Here is a 23,256-nt window from a genome sequence, read left to right on the forward strand (position 1 = left end):
TGGATATAGCCACTATATCCAATGGGTACGGATACAGCTTCAGAACAAAGTTCTACAGTATTAAAACAATTGTTCCTGTAGTGTTTGTAAACACCCTGGTAGGTTGATTAATAACCTGAACCAGATTACAGGAACTGGTTACAGTAAGAAGCTTCCTCTTGAGCAAACAGTTTGATGAAAACCAGTCAATATTCAGGTCCCCAAGAAAGTAGCCCTCTGTGTTTACATCACATACACTATCAAGCATTTCACATATTATTTAGATACTGACTGTTAGCACTTGGTGGCCTATAGCAACACCCCAAAAGAAAAGGCTTTAGATGTGCCAAGTGAACCTGCAACCACAACACTTCAATAACACTTGACATGAGATCTTCTCTAAGCATTACAGTGATATGGCTCTGAATATATACAGCAACACCTTCCTCATAAGCATTTATGTCTCTTCTACAGATGTTATATCCTAGTACTGCTAATGCTGTATCATCAAATGAATTATCTAAGTGAGTCTCAGAAATGGCTAATATATGATGGTTATCTGATGTTAGCAAGTTATTGATTTCATGAACCTTATTTCTAAGGCTACATATATTAATATGGGCTACTTTTAACCCTTTCCTGGGTAGCTTCTCAGAGATAGACATAATATTGAAAAGAGCAAACAAAGCCAGAGAAAAAAATATACATTCAGCAGTCCATTAATCAATTGGTGTGTGTGTGTGTGTGTGTGTGTGTGTGTGTGTGTGTGTGTGTGTGTGTGTGTGTGTGTGTGTGTGTGTGTGTGTGCTTCCGGTTTGAAGCAACAATCCCATAGGCTTGGCTCTCTCATCCCTTCCAGGCTTCTGGGAGGGAGGGTGGACAATGAGTCTGACATAGCGGATATAAGCAATGTCCCCAAGCGCTCTGGAAGCTTCCATGGCTGGGATAGCTTCAGGATAGTCCTCGTTGAGGAAGATATCATTTCCTCTCAAGTTCGTGGCTCTTTCCGGAACAGCGACCTTGTCCTTGAACCTCAGGAACTTTACCACTATCGGCTTGGGCCTTTCACTTGGGTTTTCCAGTCCTGTGGTCGCGCTCCACCTCAATCTTCCTGTGGTCCATCTTCAATTTCTCAGAGATCATTTCCCTCACTTTGTCCTCAGGCTCCGTCCAGGTCTCATGTGGAGATTCTGCAATTCCGCCCACAACCATGTTATTCTGCCTTGATTGTCCCTCGAGAATTCTGATTTATCCGTCATTGTTATCATGGATTCACACACAGAACTGATGTCTTCTCTCAATGACTAACAGATTGCTGTCATAAGGCATGCTCCTGTTTCAACTCCTCGAGCTGACCATGAAAGAACTGCAAACTGTTCTTCAGGTCCTGGACCTCTCTGGTCAGGTCGTCCATTATTTTATTAGATGAATCCACCAGTATTTGGACAAAACACGTGAAGCTATTATCTTGTTGTTGTAACAACTAGTTGTGGAACAATCTTTGTTTAAAAGAACCTTCACCTATGATAGTGAGACACCACTGTCCTCAACGGTACTCCCGCCGTCTTTGGTCTTTGTCATGGTAGCTAGCAACGTAGGTTACGCTGTTCCTCCTCGCAGTTTCAGACAGGGCAGGTCACAGGGAAGATTTAAAACAACAAACAGGGGACTCCAGAGTGGCGCAGCGGTCTAAGGCACTGCATCGCAGTACCAGAAGTGCCCCTACAGACCCAGGTTCGATCCCGGGCTGTATTACAACCGGCTGTGATCGGGAGTCCCATATGGTGGTGCACAATTGGCCCAGCATCGTCCGGGTTAGGGGAGGGTTTGGCCAGGGGGGCTTTACTTGGCTCATCATGCTCTAGCGACTCCTTGTGGCGGACCGGGCGCCTGCGGGCTGAACTCAGTCATCAGGTGAACAGTGTTTCCTCCGACGTATTTGTGCGGCTGGCTTCCGGGTTAAGTGGGCCGGTGTTAAGAAGCAGGGTTTGGCAGGTCATGTTTTGGAGGACGCATGACTCGACAATCGCCTCCCGAGCCCATTGGGGAGTTGCAGCGATGAGACAAGATCGAAGTTGGGGAGAAAAAGGGGGTAAAAAATACAAAAATAAAATACAAATGAAACAACAAAAAGCAGGGATCCAGACAGTCACAAACCCGGGACACACAATGGCTAACCACATTGTGGGCTGCGTTCAAGCCCTCAAGAAACCCTGCTAGATTGATAGGCGGCTAACTAGCAGCTAGGCTAGCTGCTAGCGCCAAATAGCTCCTCAGATCCGGCCCTGGTCGGCAGGATCACTGGACAGAGAGAGTAGCAGTCCTAGCGACTGATGCCAACTGCGTTGCGGGATCCAAACTAAAAAGTTAGCTAGCTAATAAAAAAACTTTCCAATACACACCGAGCTCTCCTTCGTTCAGCGTTCAACAGTTGGTCCTGATCACAGTGTTAGTGTAGTAGGAGGCCAGGCCCATCAAACACATCCCTCTACCATCTGTGATGTCCAACCAGGGGACCGCATTGGCTGATGTATTCTTCCAGTTGAGATCTGTTGAGAGGCAGTGCTGTCAAGACTGAATATTCATCAAGGAATATAGCCAAATATCTATCGGAAAAAAGCAAAAAATACAAAATATGAAAATACTGCGAAATATTTCAAAACAATCCTAAATATCCAATATTGTGGCTGGGCTTTCGGTATTACTTCTGTCAACGGCAGTCTATTCTATTACTACATCCTTCACTCCATATAACAACAATCTCCACCATCCATACACATGTTCTTCTCCTGAACACGTGAGCTGCAGAACTGGCAGTGCCAACCCCTGGTGACCCCTGCTTGGTGAACTCTTGACAGTGAGATAATTATGTTAGATAACTCTGTGTCCCCCAGGCTGGGGAATCCCCTGTCGCTAGGCATAGTCTAATATGGCTGCTAGGGTAACACCCATCGGAACACTCCCTCACCTCATAAACCCAAATGAAGTGCCTGGTGAGGAGCCAATGGGGCGCTGCAGCACTGGGGTGGCAGGGGGACATGGAAACAAGGTCCTGTCCTGACTAGGAGGGAATAACCAAACCAACACACGAGGCTACCTGAAACCGCAGGAATCCTAGAGTTCAGAGAGGCCGGCCCAGGGATGGCACAGGGATGGCCCAGGTATGGCACAGGTATGGCACAGGGATGGTACGAGGACGGTAGCAGGGACACCTCACACCAGCCTGACCTAACTAGTGAGGAGCGCTCCAACACAGAGGTGGCACGGGTACAGCTGCCACACAGAGGTGGCACGGATAAAGCTCCTACACAGAGGTGGCACGGATAAAGCTCCTACACAGAGGTGGCACGGGTACAGCTCCTACACAGAGGTGGCACGGCTAAAGCTCCTACACAGAGGTGGCACGGATAAAGCTCCTACACAGAGCTGGCACGGATAAAGCTCCTACACAGAGGTGGAACGGATAAAGCTCCTACACAGAGGTGGCACGGATAAAGCTCCTACACAGAGCTGGCACGGATACAGCTGCCACACAGAGGTAGCACGGATACAGCTGCCACACAGAGGTGGCACGGGTACAGCTGCCACACAGAGGTGGCACGGATAAAGCTCCTACACAGAGGTGGCACGGATACAGCTGCCACACAGAGGTGGCACGGGTACAGCTGCCACACAGAGGTGGCACGGGTACACCTGCCACACAGAGGTGGAACGGATAAAGCTCCTACACAGAGGTGGCACGGGTACAGCTGCCACACAGAGGTGGCACGGGTACAGCTGCCACACAGAGGTGGCACGGGTACAGCTGCCACACAGAGGTGGCACGGATAAAGCTCCTACATAGAGGTGGCACGGGGGAATTAGGAAGGGGACACCTCATACCTGACAGAGGAAGAATAACATAAGTAACACCTTCAAAGTGTGAAGGTTTGAGTTGCTCTTCAATCCGATGCTCTGAGTCTGACCAAGGTCATCACTGACTGAAACCTTAGCCAATCTAACCATTGACATTACATCTGAGGTCTGTGTCGTCTCCTCTTCACTCTGATATTTTCCTCTGCACCTGAACTTAGCCTAATGGTCAGTTGCAGCAAGTCATAAAGTGAGGACACAAGGTACCAGAAAAAGATGACAGGGTATTTTATAATCATAAAGCATTTGGTGGCATCTTAGGAAACGGCCAAACGAATCAAGGTAGTGGTGACCCCCTGGAATAGAAGACGGGAATAGAAGAGACAAGGCCGATGAACAGAAGGAACAGAAAGAACACAAAGGAATGAGATTGAAAGTAAAAGATCTTGTCTACCATGTAGGATAAAAGCCTCGAGTTTAGCTCTGACCAGCTCCTGACAGTTCCAATCCATCACTAGAGGTCTAATTACAACGAGACCTGGGTTCAAATACTATTTCATATCATTTCAGGACCAATATGACAGTCACACAAGTATTTGAAAGATTTTGAATAGTATTTGAACCCAGGTCTGATTCTATCATTCCTGTCCTCGACACAGTGAGAACTGTGACCCCTCCTAACCCTGATCCTTAACCCTGTAATAGACCCCTGACCCTAGTGTCTTTATGCACAGTAGATCTATTCTATTTGAAGTGCTTTTGCTTTGTGTTGACGTCTGCTAGTCCCAGTTACTATGGTACACTGTTCAGGCCTCATCATCCTAAGGCTGCGTTTACACAGGCAGCCCAATTCTGATCCTTTCCCACTAACATTTCTGGCATAATGCCAATTAATCTGATCCATTAAATCAATCTAATAAAAACCAATATACAAAACAATAAGTAATGGGTCTCGGGTCTCAGGGATATGTCATTTTAACTGACTTGTCCAGAATGGCCCCTACAGATCAGAACGGGACTGCTGTAGTAGAGAGAGAGAGAGACATTTTATCATTTATGCTGCTGCTCTTGCTTTTCACGACAGTGGAGTGTGGCGAGTGTAGCTTGTTGTTGGCCAATCATGAGTCATCAAAGCAGCAATAGGCTACAGTCATAGAGCCTCGTGTCGTGTGTGGAAAAAGTTAGGAGATATCTAATCAACTATAGCGCTAGTCAGCTTGGTTGGTTGCTATCTCTCGTCTCTCCTTCCTCCCTGTGTCACTCTCTCACAGTACGGCCCCTCCCTGCCTACTAGAGCGGCACCTTTCGCCTTCCTCTCACGCTTTATCAGCTCCAGTTCATAAAGTAGCTTATAAAATGACTTTTCTGCTGCTTCCCTCACTCGGATCGGGTCTGGATCTGACCAGGTCTATACGGAATGGGTCTAGTTGTCCTCGGGTCCGTTCTCTATATTTAAAACAGTGTATGTATGTATATCGGGTCTGGGTGGGAAAGCCCCAGGTCCATTTCGGAACGGCTCCAACTTTTTGAACCCGTGAAGACCTCTAGTGCACACACACAATGCACAATGTTCTTCACAGAGGTGATTTAGAATCTCTCCCCAGGCTACACACACACACCTCCCTGATCTGGTTGGCTCCTGGGTCGTGCTCCCTCCTGTCTCCCCCGCTGTTCCCTCACTGTTCCCCTGAGATCTGGCCTGAGAGATGTGTTCTAATCTAGCATCACTGATGTCATACTCTGACACGTGTACAGTATGGCGTAGCCTATACAATGGTGTATTATACCAGGGCCATGTATACAGGGCTTAGGAATGTGAATGGCGTGTGTGTATCCTGGTTAGCGGTGCCCATGCCGGAGATTGTACACTATAAAGGCTGTTTAACTAAACCAACAGAGAAAGACACATAAGGTGTGTTCTGTTTACACGCAAACGCACACACACACGCAATCTCAACTCATGCTAGGGTTCTATTGGGGCAGAAGAACCTTGCTACTACAGAAGAACATACTGCCTATAATATGTCAAGCTTCAACAAACTGTCAATGTTTAGCACAAAGCTAAAGCATAATGCATCTGACTCTTTATAATTAAATAGTTCCTATCAAATAAATCAATCATCTTTCTATTTTAAAAGCATTATGAATGTGACATAGAGAAGTCATTAAAAATGAGGATATGGATGGTGTGGACTTTTAAATGGAGTGGAGTCATAGATGGAGTGGACTGATAGATGGAGTGGCCTTATAAATGGAGTGGAGTCATAGAGGGAGTGGACTGATAGATGGAGTGGACTATTAGATGGAGTGGACTAATAGATGGAGTGGACTAATAGATGGAGTGGACTAATAGATGGAGTGGACTATTAGATGGAGTGGCCTAATAGATGGAGTGGACTGATAGAGGGAGTGGACTGATAGATGGAGTGGCCTTATAAATGGAGTGGAGTCATAGATGGAGTGGACTAATAGATGGAGTGGACTAATAGGTGGAGTGGACTAATAGATGGAGTGGACTAATAGATGGAGTGGACTAATAGATGGAGTGGACTATTAGATGGAGTGGACTAATAGATGGAGTATTAGATCGAGTGGACCAAAAGATGGATTAATAGATGGAGTGGACTAATAGATGGAGTGGACTAATAGATGGACTAATAGATGGAGTGGACTAATAGATGGACTAATAGATGGAGTGGACTAATAGATGGACTAATAGATGGAGTGGACTAATAGATGGACTAATAGATGGAGTGGACTATTAGATGGAGTATTAGATCGAGTGGACCAAAAGATGGATTAATAGATGGAGTGGACTAATAGATGGACTAATAGATGGAGTGGACTAATAGATGGACTAATAGATGGAGTGGACTAATAGATGGAGTGGACTAATAGATGGACTACTAGATGGAGTGGACTGATAGATGGATTAATAGATGGAGTGGACTAATAGATGGACTACTAGATGGAGTGGACTATTAGATGGAGTATTAGATCGAGTGGACCAAAAGATGGATTAATAGATGGAGTGGACTAATAGATGGACTACTAGATGGAGTGGACTGATAGATGGACTATTAGATGGAGTGGACTAATAGATGGACTATTAGATGGAGTGGACTGATAGATGGACTATTAGATGGAGTGGACTAATAGTTGGAGTGGACTGATAGATATAGTGGACTGATAGATGGACTATTAGATGGATTGGACTAATAGATGGAGTGGACTGATAGATGGAGTGGACTAATAGATGGAGTGGACTGATAGATGGACTATTAGATGGAGTGGACTAATAGATGGAGTGGACTAATAGATGGAGTGGACTAATAGATGGAGTGGACTAATAGATGGACTAATAGATGGAGTGGACTAATAGATGGACTAATAGATGGAGTGGACTAATAGATGGAGTGGACTAATAGATGGACTAATAGATGGAGTGGACTGATAGATGGAGTGGACTAATAGATGGAGTGGACAAGGGTTGCAAAGGGTCGGAAACTTTCCATGGAAGTTAAACCCTGGAATTTGGGGAATGTAGCTTAAATTCATCAAAAAAGTGAACCTTTTTTATGGGATACACATAAGACAATTCTAGGTCTTGTGGCATATTTTGGTTAAACTATCCCCAATTCAATGGAATTGCAACCCTCTGCATGCACAGTGCATTCTTCCATCACATGTACAGCTGATTCTCAAGATCTTGCACACTAATGAGATGCTATTGAGCCCACACTACTACACTGTCTGAGCCAAGGACAACATGCTTTCTGGTAAGTTTTGATTACAATACCAGGTCGGGTGAATATATTTTATATGACGTACATGATGTTTTGTTAACTAGTAAATAGTAGCCCACAACAAAGTGTGTTTAAATCATTTCTAACTTGTTAACAATTTCTGCTAGTTAGTTTTTGCTACCATGTGGGTTTTTAGCTTGCTTGAGCCTGCTAACGAAGGAGTGTTAATTCACCTGTTTCATTACATGTTTCATTTTAAAACATTTATCATCTTACAAAAGGAGTTGTTTAATCTAACTGCTTAACTATGTATCTGTACATGGAATTGCACTTTTTTTTTTACTAATTTGTTTCTAATTTAGAATGCAACAAAGATGCAGAATCATCTGGCCAAGTGCATAAAGTTCCTTCACCGCTCACAACAAGCAACCTCTGACAAAAGTCCCTCTACTTCTATTCGAGGTGAAAATGGTGAATCAGACACCTTATTGATAGCAACAGCTCATGGTCCTCCTGGAATCAGAATTGTTTTTGACTCAATGGAGGAACATTGTCAGAGAAATGCTGATGAATGTCTTGCTCGAGCTGTGTATGCAACTGGTTCACCTCTGATGCTCACAGGCAATGTGTATTGGTAGAGATTTCTGAATGTTCTTCACCCAGCATACACCCCTCCAATCAGACATGCTTTATCAACTCATTTGTTGGATGCAGAGTTCAACAGAGTTCAAGTGAAGGTCAAGCAAATCATAGAGAAAGCAGACTGTATTGCAATCATCTCTGATGGGTGATCGAATGTTCGTGGGTAAGGAATAATTAACTACATCATCTCCACCCCTCAACCAGTATTCTACAAAAGCACAGAGACAATGGACAACAGACACACCGATCCCTACATTGCAGATGAGCTGAAGGCAGTCATCAATGACCTTGGACCACAGAAGGTATTTGCACTGGTGACAGACAATGCTGTGAACATGAAGGCTGCTTGGTCTAAAGTGGAGGAGTCCTACCCTCAAATCACACCCATTGGCTGTGCTGCTCATGCATTGAATCTGCTCCTCAAGGACATCATGGCACTGAAAACAATGGATACACTCTACAAGAGAGCCAAGGAAATGGTTAGGTATGTGAAGGGCCATCAAGTTATAGCAGCAATCTGTTTCACCAAGCAAAGTGAGAAGAATAAGAGCACCACATTGAAGCTGCCCAGCAACACCCGTTGGGGTGGTGTTGTCATCATGTTTGACAGTCTCCTGGAGGGGAAGGAGTCTCTCCAAGATATAGCCATATCACAGTCTGCCGATATGGACAGCCCCATCAAGAGGATCCTCCTGGATGATGTATTATGGGAGAGAGTGGTAAGCAGCCTGAAACTCCTGAAACCTATAGCAGTAGCCATTGCCCGGATTGAGGGAGACAATGCCATCCTGTCTGATGTTTAGAATCTGCTTGCAGATGTAAGAGAAGAAATCCATACTGCCCTGCCCATTTCACTGTTGCTCCAAGCAGAGGAAACTGCAGTTCTGAAATACATCAAAAAGCATGAAGACTTTTGCCTGAAGCCCATACACACCGCAGTGTACATGTTGGACCCCAAGTATGCTGGCAAGAGCATCCTGTCTGGTGCAGAGATCAACAAGGCCTATGGTGTCATCACTACCGTGTCTCGCCACCTTGGCCTGGATGAGGGAAAGGTTCTTAGCAGTCTGGTGAAGTACACTTCCAAGCAAGGGCTTTGGGATGGAAATGCAATATGGCAGTCGTGCCAACATATCTGATCAACCACCTGGTGGAAGGGACTTTGTGATCTGACGCTCGTTCCCCTGTTGCCTCCATCATCCTCCAAATCCCACCAACATCAGCCACCTCAGAGCGCGACTGGTCCTAGTTTGGGAACACACACCAAAGCACGCAACAGGCTGACCAATACAAGGGTTGAAAAATTGGTGGCCATCCGGGCAAATTTGAGGCTTTAGAGCCTGACAATGAGCCATCCTCAACAAGGTTGGAAAGTGACAGTGAAGATGAGGCCTCAGAGTCTGATGTTCAAGAGGAGGACATTGAGGAGGTCCAGGGAGAAGACATGGAAGCCTGAGAGGAAGACAACCAAAGCTTTAGTTTCTAGACTATCATTTTACAGTTGAAAACGTTTTTGGGAGATGAGATGGATAATTGGGGATCATTTAATATTCCATTTCTTTAGTTGTTCAGTTAAATTATCCCATGTGAAGAGTCAACTCATTTAATTAAAGTTAAAATCGTAACTAAATAGTTTTTTTCTTTTTTCTTTTGGAAGGATTTAATCATTTGCAATTATGTCAACTTATGATAAGGTAAAGTGTTTATGTTTCTGTCTCCATATGATATGGTAAATATATCCAATGCAAAAAACATCTACATTTAAATGGTATTAATATTAATTAGCATATATTTCCGTTAATTCCCATATATTCCCGTTCATTATCACGAAAAGTGTCCACCCCAAAATGTGCAACCCTAGAGCGGATTATTAGATGGCGTGGACTGATAGATGGAGTGGACTGTTAGGTGGAGCGGACTAATAGGTGGAGCAGACTAATAGGTGGAGTGGACTAATAGGTGGAGTGGAGTGGACTAAGAGGTGGAGTGGAGTAGACTGTTAGATGGAGCAGACTGTTAGATGGAGTAGACTAATAGGTGGAGTGGGCTAATAGGTCTTCCCTGTGGCTCAGTTGGTAGAGCATGGTGTTTGCAACGCCAGCATGGTGTGTGTAACGCCAGGGTTGTGGGTTCGATTCCCACGGGGGGCCAGTACAAAAAATGCATTCACTACTGTAAGTCGCTCTGGATAAGAGCGTCTGCTAAATGACTAAAATGTGGATTAATAGGTGGAGTGGAGTGGACTAATAGATGGAGTGGACTAATAGATGGAGTGGACTAATTGATGGAGTGGACTAATAGGTGGAGTGGACTATTAGGTGGAGTGGACTAATAGATGGACTATTAGGTGGAGTGGACTAATAGATGGCGTGGACTAATAGGTGGAGTGGACTAATAGGTGGAGTGGACTATTAGGTGGAGTGGACTATTAGGTGGAGTGGACTAATAGATGGACTATTAGATGGAGTGGACTAATAGATGGACTATTAGATGGACTATTAGATGGAGTGGACTAATAGATGGACTATTAGATGGAGTGGACTAATAGGTGGAGTGGACTAATAGATGGACTATTAGATGGAGTGGACTAATAGATGGACTATTAGATGGACTATTAGATGGAGTGGACTAATAGATGGAGTGGACTAATAGATGGAGTGGACTAATAGGTAGAGTGGACTAATAGATGGAGTGGACTAATTGATGGAGTGGACTAATAGGTGGAGTGGACTAATAGGTGGAGTGGACTAATAGGTGGAGTGGACTAATTGATAGAGTGGACTAATTGATAGAGTGGACTAATAGGTGGAGTGGACTAATAGATGCACTATTAGGTGGAGTGGACTAATAGATAGAGTGGACTAATAGGTGGATAGACTAATAGATGGAGTGGACTAATAGATGGACTATTAGGTGGAGTGGACTAATAGATGGACTATTAGATGGAGTGGACTAATAGATGGACTAATAGGTGGAGTGGACTAATAGATAGAGAGGACTAATAGGTGGAGTGGACTAATAGGTGGAGTGGACTAATAGGTGGAGTGGACTAATAGATAGAGTGGACTAATAGGTGGAGTAGACTAATAGGTGGAATGGACTAATAGGTGGAGTGGACTAATAGATAGAGTGGACTAATAGGTGGAGTGGACTAATTGATGGAGTGGACTAATAGGTGGAGTGGACTAATAGGTGGAGTGGACAATACATAGAGTGGACTAATAGGTGGAGTGGACTAATAGGTGGAGTAGACTAATTGATGGAGTGGACTAATAGGTGGAGTGGACTAATTGATGGACTAATAGGTGGAGTGGACTAATAGATAGAGTGGACTAATAGATATAGTGGACTAATTGATGGAGTGGACTAATAGGTGGAGTGGACTAATAGATAGAGTGGACTAATTGATGGAGTGGACTAATTGATGGAGTGGACTAATAGGTGGAGTGGACTAATTGATGGAGTGGACTAATTGATGGACTATTAGATGGAGTGGACTAATAGGTGGAGTGGACTAATTGATGGACTCATAGGTGGAGTGGACTGATAGGTGGAGTGGACTGATTGATGGAGTGGACTAATAGGTGGAGTGGAGAAGGGCTACATCAGACAGAATCACTTTATGGCTAGGGTTAATGTTTGCCAACTGTATCATAACAATCCCCCTGGGAATCAGGAAAGATGTTACCATAAAAAGTCAGTGTTTACTTAGGCCGTAAGTGGCCATTAATTCAGCAGGAAACAACAGGAGAGAGGCTTGCAGTGTGATACACTAGTTTTATGGCTCCCATAACAACTGATTGTCTGTGCAATCAACAGAAATAACCACAAAATCAATGTCTCGGTACCAACGTGTGTGTGTGGCATCCGGTTCTGTATGTCGTTTAGCCACTTAACAAGAGAGGCTGAGTCCAATTAAGAAAAGTAAACACACACTTTATCTATAGGATGAAGATCTGGTGTGTGTGTGTGTGTGTGTGTGTGTGTGTATGTAGATGGAGTAGTTTGTGTTTAACTAGTGTGTTTAACTCGTGCCCCTTAACATTATTGAGACCAATCCAACCTGTTCTGCTACTGTAAAACACATAGGCACAGATTTAGGATCAAATCCTAACCTTCACTCCACAAATGTAACGGGGGTCGTATAAAGGGGACCAAGGCGCGGCGTGTAGAGTGCTCATATTTTATTAACGATAACACTTAAACAGAAAATAACAAAAACGTCATCCAACCTTCAGGTAAATAACATACAAAACGGAAAACAACTACCAATGAAAAACTATGGAAAAAAGGCTGCCTAAGTATGGCTTCCAATCAGAGACAACGATAGACAGCTGCCTCTGATTGGAAACCATACCTGGCCAAAACATAGAAAACAAAAACATAGAATGCCCACCCATCTATCACACCCTGACCTAACTAAACAGAGAAACACAGCTCTCCTAGGTCAGAGTGTGACAACAAACTCTCACAGTCTACATTTAGAATCAAAAGTTTGTCCATAAATATCACATTTAGAGGGTTACGTTTAGGCATTCATTCTGAATGGTTAAGGTAAGGGTTACGGTTTGGGATAGGGTTATGAATGGTTAAGGTAAGGGTTAAGGTTTGGGGTAGGGTTATGAATGGTTAAGGTAAGGGTTAAGGTTTGGGATAGGGTTATGAATGGTTAAGGTAAGGGTTAAGGTTTGGGGTAGGGTTATGAATGGTTAAGGTAAGGGTTAAGGTTTGGGGTAGGGTTATGAATGGTTAAGGTAAGGGTTAAGGTTTGGGATAGGGTTATGAATGGTTAAGGTAAGGGTTACGGTTTGGGATAGGGTTATGAATGGTTAAGGTAAGGGTTAAGGTTTGGGATAGGGTTATGAATGGTTAAGGTAAGGGTTAAGGTTTGGGATAGGGTTATGAATGGTTAAGGTAAGGGTTACGGTTTGGGATAGGGTTATGAATGGTTAAGGTAAGGGTTACGGTTTGGGATAGGGTTATGAATGGTTAAGGTAAGGGATAAGGTTTGGGATAGGGTTATGAATGGTTAAGGTAAGGGTTAAGGTTTGGGATAGGGTTATGAATGGTTAAGGTAAGGGTTACGGTTTGGGATAGGGTTATGAATGGTTAAGGTAAGGGTTACGGTTTGGGATAGGGTTATGAATGGTTAAGGTAAGGGTTACGGTTTGGGATAGGGTTATGAATGGTTAAGGTAAGGGTTAAGGTTTGGGATAGGGTTATGAATGGTTAAGGTAAGGGTTAAGGTTTGGGATAGGGTTATGAATGGTTAAGGTAAGGGTTACGGTTTGGAATAGGGTTATGAATGGTTAAGGTAAGGGTTAAGGTTTGGGATAGGGTTAAAACTACAAAAATAAATTGCCTAGCACTGGGATTGAACATGTGACCCACGTGGCCCATCCACCATCCCTGTCAACAAGGCCCTGGCAAACCGAATTTGAACTTAGGTCAATGTCTGGGTGATCTAAGGTCCATGTGGCATATAGAGAGAAACAGGTCAGATGAGCTATGGTAGGCCTGCATTTGATGCTTATGCAAGTCAAACAGAAGAGCAGGGAGGGGAGGGAGAGGAGGAGAAAGGAGGAGGAGAGGAGGGGGAGAAGAGGAGATGATAAGAGTGGGAGGAGGAAGAGGTGAGCTGTGAAGATTTAGCTCACATCAATTTCTCCACATTTCAGCTCCTCTCTGAGTGTCATCTGAGGTTTCTCTGATCCCTCAGGCTCTCCCTCTCTGGGCTCTCTTTGTATGTGTGTGTGTGTGTGTGTGTGTGTGTGTGTGTGTGTGTGTGTGTGTGTGTGTGTGTGTGGTGGAGGATCCCCTTCAGAGCTCTGGCTTACAGGGGACTGGAGAAAGGAGCTAGTGTAGAACAGGACTCTCAATAGGACTACGATACAGAGCTAATATGATCGGCTTTAAACAAGGCCCATTCTATCTAGAGAGGATACAGAGGCTACAGTAGGAAAGATATTACATTTAGAAACGACAGGGGCAAGATATGTATCACTTCTTCAGTCTTAAGCCTGTCGCATGTTTCCCAGTCAAAACAGTTTGCGCATATATTATGACAACATTTTGTTAAGTTTTTGTTTGATTTTGTGTTCGGCAGGGTTTTTTCTGGCTGTTCGCGCATGCTATTTATTTTCTTGAGGCATGTGGAAGTTCGGTAGCCGAAGTCTACTCCCCTTCGTCGGTGATTGGTCAACAGTACTGCTCCTAGTAGGAGTGGGAACTATGGACAGGATTCTTCAATGAAGTGTTTGTTGTCATTCAACCAGAGACTAGTTTTCATGCACATTTTTTCACTTGAGAAATACTGCAACAAACATCTTAGTTAGATGTCAAAATTAATGATTTATTGATTTATCTTAGATTAATTCTGACTATTTTGAGGAAGTGTATACTGACTATGTTGATGCTGAGGCATCTCAAGACGGACAAACAGTAATATTGTTGTTTTTCAAGCCAAGTTCTTAAGGCAGTATGCGATGCAGACGTTTGCTTCTCATAGACGAGTTCTGCTAGAAGCAAACCCAACCTAGTATGTGGGCGCCTTTAGCATTTCAACCTTTTCCTTATATAGTATAGCTAAGTATCACGCAGTTTGATTCAATCATTTTGTGATGGAAACTTAGTCGACCACGCTGACCATTGTGACCATACTGCTTCTGACTCAGACACACAGGTTACCTGACAGTAGACTCAGGAGACAAAGGAAGCAGATGAACTCATAAAGACTGCGGACATTACCTTCACATCTCCCTGCCTCCTCCCTCTCTCTCTGAGTTCTATATATAGCAGTTCATTTTCAGCCTAGCAAACTGGAGTTAAACAAAGGTCCAATGCAGCCATTTTCTCTCAATATTAAACCATTTCTGGGTAACAATTAAGCAGCGGTGGAAAAAGTACCAAATTGTCATACTTGAGTAAAAGTATAGATACCTTAATAGAAAGTTACTTAAGTAAAAGGGAAAATCACCCAGTAAAATACTACTTGAGTAAAAGTCTAAAAGTATTTGGTTTTAAATATACTTAAGTATCAAAAGTATAAGTAAAAGTATTAATCATTTCAAATTCCTTATATTAATCAAAGGAGACGGCACCCTTTTCTTGCTTTAAAAATGACAGCCAGGGGCACACTCCAAAACTCAGACATTATTTGAAAAAGATTAGCATTTGTGTTCAGTGAGTCCGCCAGACCATAAGCAGTAGGGTTGACCACGTGTTCTCTTCATAAGTGTGTCGATTTCACAAATTCCCTGTCCTGCTAAGTATTCAAAATGTAACGAGTACTTTGGGTTGTCAGGGAAAATGTATGGAGTAAAAAGTACAATATTTTCTTTAGGAATTTAGTGAAGTAAAAGTAAAAGCTGTCAAAAATATAAATAGTAAAGTAAAGTACAGATACCCCCAAAAAATGACTTAAGTAGTACTTTAAAGTATTTTTACTTAAGTACTTTACACCACTGCAATTAAGTACCTTAATGTGATTGTTTCCATTAAAAATGGTCAAAAATAAATAAGTAAATGCTTCTTAGCTAAGAGCAATTTCTCAAGCAATAATTTTCCTATGACTGTCTGGGAGTGTGTATCAAGAATGGTCCACCACCCAAGGGACATCCAGCCCGGGAGGAGGGTTCCCCCCGGGCTATCTGCATATCAGAAGTCTGCGGTGTGTGTGTGTGTGTGTGTGTGTGTGTGTGTGTGTGATGTTTAAAGAGCTAAAGCACAGGGAGTTCCCTGTGCATAATGTGTGCAATGATGAAAGAAGGGAGAGAGAGCGAGTGAGAGAGAGATGGAGAGATGTCAATCTATTGCATTAGCTCACTTAACCCTTTGTGGCCTCCTTCCCTGACGGAAACTCCACTTTTCAATAACTGATGCTGTGCCACAGCCTAACATGATTAACAGTGACAGAAAGTGCTACAACTCAGTCCAGCCTGACAGAAAATTGACCAGGTGAAGTTTCAAACCTGTCTGACAATAACAGCTAGTTTTCAGGTTACATATCCCTCCCATTAGGCTCGTCCAATTTGGTCCCTCACTCAGACAACTCCCAGACAGTCCTAAGAAAATTCTTGCTTAAGAAATTGTTCTTTGCTAAGAGCCATTTTTTTCATTTTTTTCCAGACAATTTTAATCGAAAACAAATCACAATAATTGTTATTTTGGGGTTGAATGCTGACATTGTACCTAATGATGTTGGAGGAGAGATGTCTCTGGGGAATGCCTGTAAACCCTTAGACTAGAGTAACAGTCCAGAGTGGGCGGCAGGTAGCCTGGTGGTTTAGACTAGAGTAACAGTCCAGAGTGGGCGGCAGGTAGCCTGGTGGTTTAGACTAGAGTAACAGTCCAGAGTGGGCGGCAGGTAGCCTGGTGGTTTAGACTATAGTAACAGTCCAGAGTGGGCGGCAGGTAGCCTGGTGGTTTAGACTAGAGTAACAGTCCAGAGTGGGCGGCAGGTAGCCTGGTGGTTTAGACTAGAGTAACAGTCCAGAGTGGGCGGCAGGTAGCCTGGTGGTTTAGACTAGAGTAACAGTCCAGAGTGGGCGGCAGGTAGCCTGGTGGTTTAGACTATAGTAACAGTCCAGAGTGGGCGGCAGGTAGCCTGGTGGTTTAGACTAGAGTAACAGTCCAGAGTGGGCGGCAGGTAGCCTGGTGGTTTAGACTAGAGTAACAGTCCAGAGTGGGCGGCAGGTAGCCTGGTGGTTTAGACTAGAGTAACAGTCCAGAGTGGGCGGCAGGTAGCCTGGTGGTTTAGACTAGAGTAACAGTCCAGAGTGGGCGGCAGGTAGCCTGGTGGTTTAGACTAGAGTAACAGTCCAGAGTGGGCGGCAGGTAGCCTGGTGGTTAAGAGCGTTGGGCCAGTAACCGAAAGGTCGCTGGAAAGGCACTTAACCCTAGTTGCTCTGGAGAAATGCGTCTGTTAAATTACTAAAATGTAAATGAGTAGAGGTGCAAACACAACTGCATGAGAGGATGTCTCCCTTTAGGAGCTTCACTCCCCAGTGGTCTTCATATTAGGGACAGTGGGAAGCATCATGGGATATGTAGTCTGAATTATGAAAATACGTAGTTGGCCTATTGTTAGAATGTTGTTACCAAGGTATAATGTAACTTTGTTTTGATGTAACTTTGTTTCCATGTAACTTTGTTTCCATGTAACTTTGTTTTGATGTAACTTTGTTTCCATGTAACTTTGTTTTGATGTAACTTTGCTTCCATGTAACTTTGTTTTGATGTAACTTTGTTTCCATGTAACTTTGTTTCCATGTAACTTTGTTTTGATGTAACTTTGTTTCCATGTAACTTTGTTTTGATGTAACTTTGCTTCCATGTAACTTTGTTTTGATGTAACTTTGTTTCCATGTAACTTTGTTTCCATGTAACTTTGTTTCCATGTAAATTTGTTTCCATGTAACTTTGTTTCCATGTAACTTTGTTTCCATGTAACTTTGTTTCCATGTAACTTTGTTTCCATGTAAATTTGTTTCCATGTAACTTTGTTTCCATGTAACTTTGTTTCCATGTAACTTTGTTTCCATGTAACTTTGTTAGGATGTAACTTTGTTTCCATGTAACTTTGTTTCCATGTAACTTTGTTTCCATGTAACTTCATGAAACTTTGTTTTGATGCAACTTTGTTTCCATGTTACCCTGTGTAAAATGTTGCATCATTCTGAGCTGTGTGTGTGTTTGTGCATGATAGTGTGTGTGTGTGTGTGTTTGTGCATGATAGTGTGTGTGTGTGTGTGTTTGTTTGTGCATGATAGTGTGTGTGTGTATGTGCATGATAGTGTGTGTGTGTTTGTGCATGATAGTGTGTGTGTGTGTGTGTTTGTGCATGATAGTGTGTGTGTTTGTGCATGATAGTGTGTGTGTGTGTCATGTAGTGTCATGTAGCGGAAACGTTCTGTCTTTCATTTAGACCAGATAAGGAGGGCTAGAGTTCAGCTCATGCCGGTACACACACACACACAAACACACACACACACACACACACACACACACACACACACACACACACACACACACACACACACACACATTCTCTTCTCTGGGTTCTACTCAACCAGGTCTGCCCAAACATGGTCAAAATCCCACAGAACAAGTGCACGCTCGCACAAAGACACACACACACGCACACACGAAGACACACACGCACATGCACGCACAAAGACGCACAAAGACACACACACACACACACACACACACACACACAAAATGGGCCATTGACCTCCCAGCCCCAGTAGAAACAGTGGAGCCTGGTTCCAGCCTGGATTCCAACTGAGAACTTCATTATCCCCTAGATATACTTACCCTGCTGCCCCATGGACAAGTCATTAGTGGACTACGTTATTGGACAGACTAATAATAGACAGACAGACAGATGTGCTACGGACTGCTGCAGGTCTGTCCCATTCCTTTTCTCTCCCTCTCCCTTCCCTCTCTCTCCCCCTTGCTTCCAGTTTCAGCATGACCCCCTCAGAGAGCGATAGAGAGTGGATGTGTAGGTGTGTCTGTTTGAAAGACAGCGAGAGAGAATTGAGAGAGAGAGAGAGAGAGGAGAGAGGGAGCTCTCTCGCTCCAGGGAAAGCTCCACAAAACCTCAGAATTCTCCCTGTCCAAATAAGTAGGTATAAAAGAGGACATTTTTGAGCCTTGCTGATCCTTACCAACCAGGAGAATACAGCATATTCCAGCTTCTGAACTAGAACATGGACATAAGGCGAGACAGACGAAGAGAGGGGGGGAGGGGTGAGGCAAGGGGAGAGGAGGAGATAGGGACAGGGGGCTGGGGTTAAATGCTTCCCCAGAATGAGGGCTGTCCACAGGGGGAGACTGACCCCGAGTGAAGCTTCTGGTTAGTGTCTGTGTTGTGTGGGTTTATTATGTAACTATTGTAGCCAGATCAAATGGTAGTTATACACCTAACTAACTAAAGTAGTTGTTATATAGATCAGATCCTAGATTTCTAGGCAGATAACCTAGTGGTATGTAATCAATGGTGATCCACTGGTGGCTAAATGTGAATGGAATTTAAACACCATTATTATCAGAGTCTTTTACTAATGTCAGCCAAACGCTACCGTACTGATCACCATTACCTACACTGTATTTGATAGGAACTACAGGAATGACAAACATGACCTACATGTTAATACAAATGTGAGCTCCACTTCAGCAAACACTGCCTGAATGAAAAACCTTTATTATTACATTTCTACGTATTGTTTTTACATTTTGTCTCACAGAAGAGCAAACAGTAGAGATAAAAAGAGACATATATAAAGGAAAGGGATAATAGAGCGGTAGACATGCGGAGAGAGAGATAAAGAGAGCGATAAAGAGAGAGATAAAGACAGCGATAAAGAGAGAGGACAATGAAATAGAGAGAGAACAGAGATAAAACCTTTCTTGACAAACAAGCCTCGTCTACAGACGTTGCTCCTCTCTGACGCCACTGGTCTCCATAGTAACCTGTTGGCCCGTAATAGCTCTCCCTGCAGCGGCCGCATCCACCCGAAGGGACTGATTGGCTGAGTCCGTCACACACACACACACACACACACACACACACACACACACACACACACACACACACACACACACACACACACACACACACACACACACACACACACACAACGAGCCGGTCTCCTGGTAGCAGTGTTCAGACCGACTGGGATCCCAGTGTATTTATAGAGACCCTGTCACACTAGGGAGTTTCTACCCACACACACACACACACACTCTGAATGTGACAAATGTAAAAAGAATATTTGAACGATAAGAAAAACTCATAAAATGACGAGTGAATTCCCAATGCAGATAGTCCTGTGTATGACCGCTACCAGACGGCCAGTCATCGCTGCTCACCTTCCTGCTTTCCCCCGCCTTCCTGCTGTCCCCCACCTTCCTGCTGTCCCCAAGCCCTCTCAGCAAGGATGATAGTTAATGCCGTTTTTAGGTTCTCTGATGTGTGCCTCTCCTCCATGTTCTAAGTGGTCAGTACATGTCCCACTTCTCATCAATGTGATGGCTCGTTGCAGTAATGTATGACAGCGTGTTGGTGTTCCTAGACGTCCAACAATCTATTGTTAACGCCACGTATGGGGTGTTTGAGAGCTCGCGCTTTGTACTTGCAGAACAATCATTGTACAGTTTCTCCATCCGGGCCGTCACGGTTTTCCGACATGGCATCTTGTAGTCGGGTTCTAGATTTGCCATTGGGGCATTGAAGCCAACAACCTACCACTGATAATGGCTGCATATCAACTACAATCATGTCTGTAATCAGCACTGTGATTTTCTCACTCCGTCCCTTATAGCACTGCTTTAGTCTGAAGATCCGGTCTGTCTGTTGTTGGGGGCCTGCCAGCAGTGGTTTGGGTCTCAGGGTCTCTCTAGAGTTGGGCCCTATCCAGATTTCCATACCTTCTGTAACAACTGTCTTCAAGAATGGACCAAGGCGCAGCGGGAATGTGGATACTCATAGTTTAATTCAAAAGAGTAAAGCATCCACGGTGAAAAAACAATAAACAAGACAGCAACAGTTTTGCAGGCTAACTAAACGCAGTGCAAAAACAACAACTATTTTAAACAGCGGTTGACATGCTTCGAAGTACGGTAATGGAATATTTCGAATTTTTTTGTCACGAAATGCGTCGTGCTCGTAACCCTTCTTTACCATTCAGATAGTGTCTTGAACGCACGAACAAAACGCCGCTGTTTGGATATAACTATGGATTATTTGGGACCAAACCAACATTTGTTATTGAAGTAGAAGTCCTGGGAGTGCATTCTGACGAAGAACACCAAAGGTAATCAAACTTTTCTAATAGTAAATCGGAGTTTGGTGAAGGCTAAACTTGCTGGGTGTCTAAATAGCTAGCCCTGTGATGCCGGGCTATCTACTGAGAATGTTGCAAAATGTGCTTTCACCGAAAAGCTGTTTTAAAATCGGACACATCGAGTGCATAGAGGAGTTCTGTATCTATAATTCTTAAAATAATTGTTATGTTTTTTGCGAACGTTTATCATGAGTAATTTAGTAAATTCACCGGAAGTTTGCGGGGGGTATGCTAGTTCTGAACGTCACATGCTAATGTAAAAAAGCTGGTTTTTGATATAAATATGAACTTGATTGAACAAAACATGCATGCATTGTATAACATAATGTCCTAGGGTTGTCATCTGATGAAGATCATCAAAGGTTAGTGCTGCATTTAGCTGTGGTTTTGTTTTTTGTGACATTATATGCTAGCTTGAAAAATGGGTGTCTGATTATTTCTGGCTGGGTACTCTGCTGACATAATCTAATGTCTTGCTTTCGCTGTAAAGCCTTTTTGAAATCGGACAGTGTGGTTAGATAAAGGAGAGTCTTGTCTTTAAAATGGTGTAAAATAGTCATATTGTTGAAAAATTGAAGTTTTCGGATTTTAGAGGAGTTTGTATTTCGCGCCACGCCCATCATTGGATATTGGAGCAGGTGTTCCGCTAGCGGAACGTCTAGATGTAAGAGGTTAATGGAACTTTTTTGACTTTTCGTCTGGATGTTGTGAGTGCGCTTTGTGCCTTTGGATTACTGAACTAAACGTGCGAACAAAACGGAGGTATTTGGACATAAAGAGGGACTTTATTGAACAAAACAAAAATGTATTGTATAGCCTTTTTGAAATCTGACACAGCGGCTGGATTAACAAGAAGTTTATCTTTAAGCCTATGTATAACACTTGTATCTTTCATCAATGTTTATGATGAGTGTTTCTGTAATTTGATTTGGCTATCTGCAATTTCACCGGATGTTATTTGAGATAATGCATTACTGAACATAATGCGCCAATATAAACTGAGGTATCTGGACATAAAGAGGGACTTCATTGCACAAAACAAACATTTATTGTTTAACATGGAATCCTGGAAGTGCCACCAGATGAAGATCATAAAAGGTTAGTGATTCATTTAATCGCTATTTCTGACTTTTGTGAGTCCTCTTCTTGGCTGGAAAATGTCTGTATGTTTTTTTGTGGCTAGGCGCTGTCCTAACATAATCACACGGTGTGCTTTCGCCGTAAAGCCTTTTTGAAATCGGACACTTTGGTTGGATTAACAAGAAGTTTATCTTTAAAATGGTATATAATACTTGTATGTTTGAGGAATTTTAATTATGAGATTTCTGTTGTTTGAATTTGGCGCCCTGCAATTTCACTGGCTGTTGTCGAGGTGGGACGCTAGCGTCCCACTAATCCCAGAGAAGTTAATTCATTTGATGAATATTATGTTCTTTCTATTCCAAGAAAAACAAAAAACCCTCTGGGTTTCTGTTAGGATGGAATGGAAAATATGGCGCTGTACAACGTGACGGTCGGTACAGTACTAGACTACTTAACAAAGAAATCCCTGTGTCGTGCGGGCAAGCGGGAGACTGGGGTTCAATTCCCTAACAGGGAGGAAGGAGTAGGCTGTCCTTATAAATAAGAATTTGTTCTTAACTGACTTGCCTAGTTAAATAAAGGTTAGCCTAAGAGCATAACATTTCTACACCCTAATTTTCTAATTCTAGTCTAACCAATACCCAAACGGAGATTCAGTGAAAATAAAAATTGCAGTGATATACCAAGACCAGTCCTCATGCTTGTCTCAGTGCAGCGTGAAACGGTGATAAAATAGTTGTAGGCTATTGCTTCAAATCCAATTGCTTCTAACTTCAATATGCTCTTTAAATAAATAAAACCTACACCACTTTTAACAGCACATTACTCATGTCGCCTACAGTATATCGAAAAATATGACGTGACCCTCCGCCAATAATTACATATAGAGGATTTGAGGATTCTAAATTAAAACCAAAAGCCGCCTCATGGGTCTCCCGGTGGTGGCCGGCACGGGTATCTGTAGCAATGCATTGTGCATTGGGATGCGGAGACTTAGACAGCTGCGTTACTGGGGAGGCCCCAACCACAAAGTATCAAAATACAGAGGTGTTGGTAAAGGTATATTGTCCTGCTAATAGCCCATAATGGGTTATTATAATACT

At 43.3% G+C, this 23,256-nt stretch overlaps 1 protein-coding gene across 11 annotated transcripts in view; it reads right to left on the reverse strand.

Annotated features, from left to right (window-relative positions):
- LOC115172765 (1-phosphatidylinositol 4,5-bisphosphate phosphodiesterase beta-4) overlaps positions 1-23,256 on the reverse strand; it is a 147,651-nt gene that overhangs the window by 82,196 nt on the left and 42,199 nt on the right. Inside the window, exon 3 of one of the 11 annotated variants that reach the window (XM_029730953.1) lies at positions 2,382-2,528. The exons of the other annotated variants lie outside the window; for them this stretch is intronic. The gene's annotated coding sequence lies outside the window, so the exon portion shown is untranslated. The remainder of the gene's footprint in view (positions 1-2,381; positions 2,529-23,256) is intronic. 11 annotated transcript variants of the gene reach the window in all.

Source organism: Salmo trutta, chromosome 1 (assembly GCF_901001165.1).
Source record: "Salmo trutta chromosome 1, fSalTru1.1, whole genome shotgun sequence".
Classification (NCBI taxonomy): Eukaryota; Metazoa; Chordata; class Actinopteri; order Salmoniformes; family Salmonidae; genus Salmo; species Salmo trutta.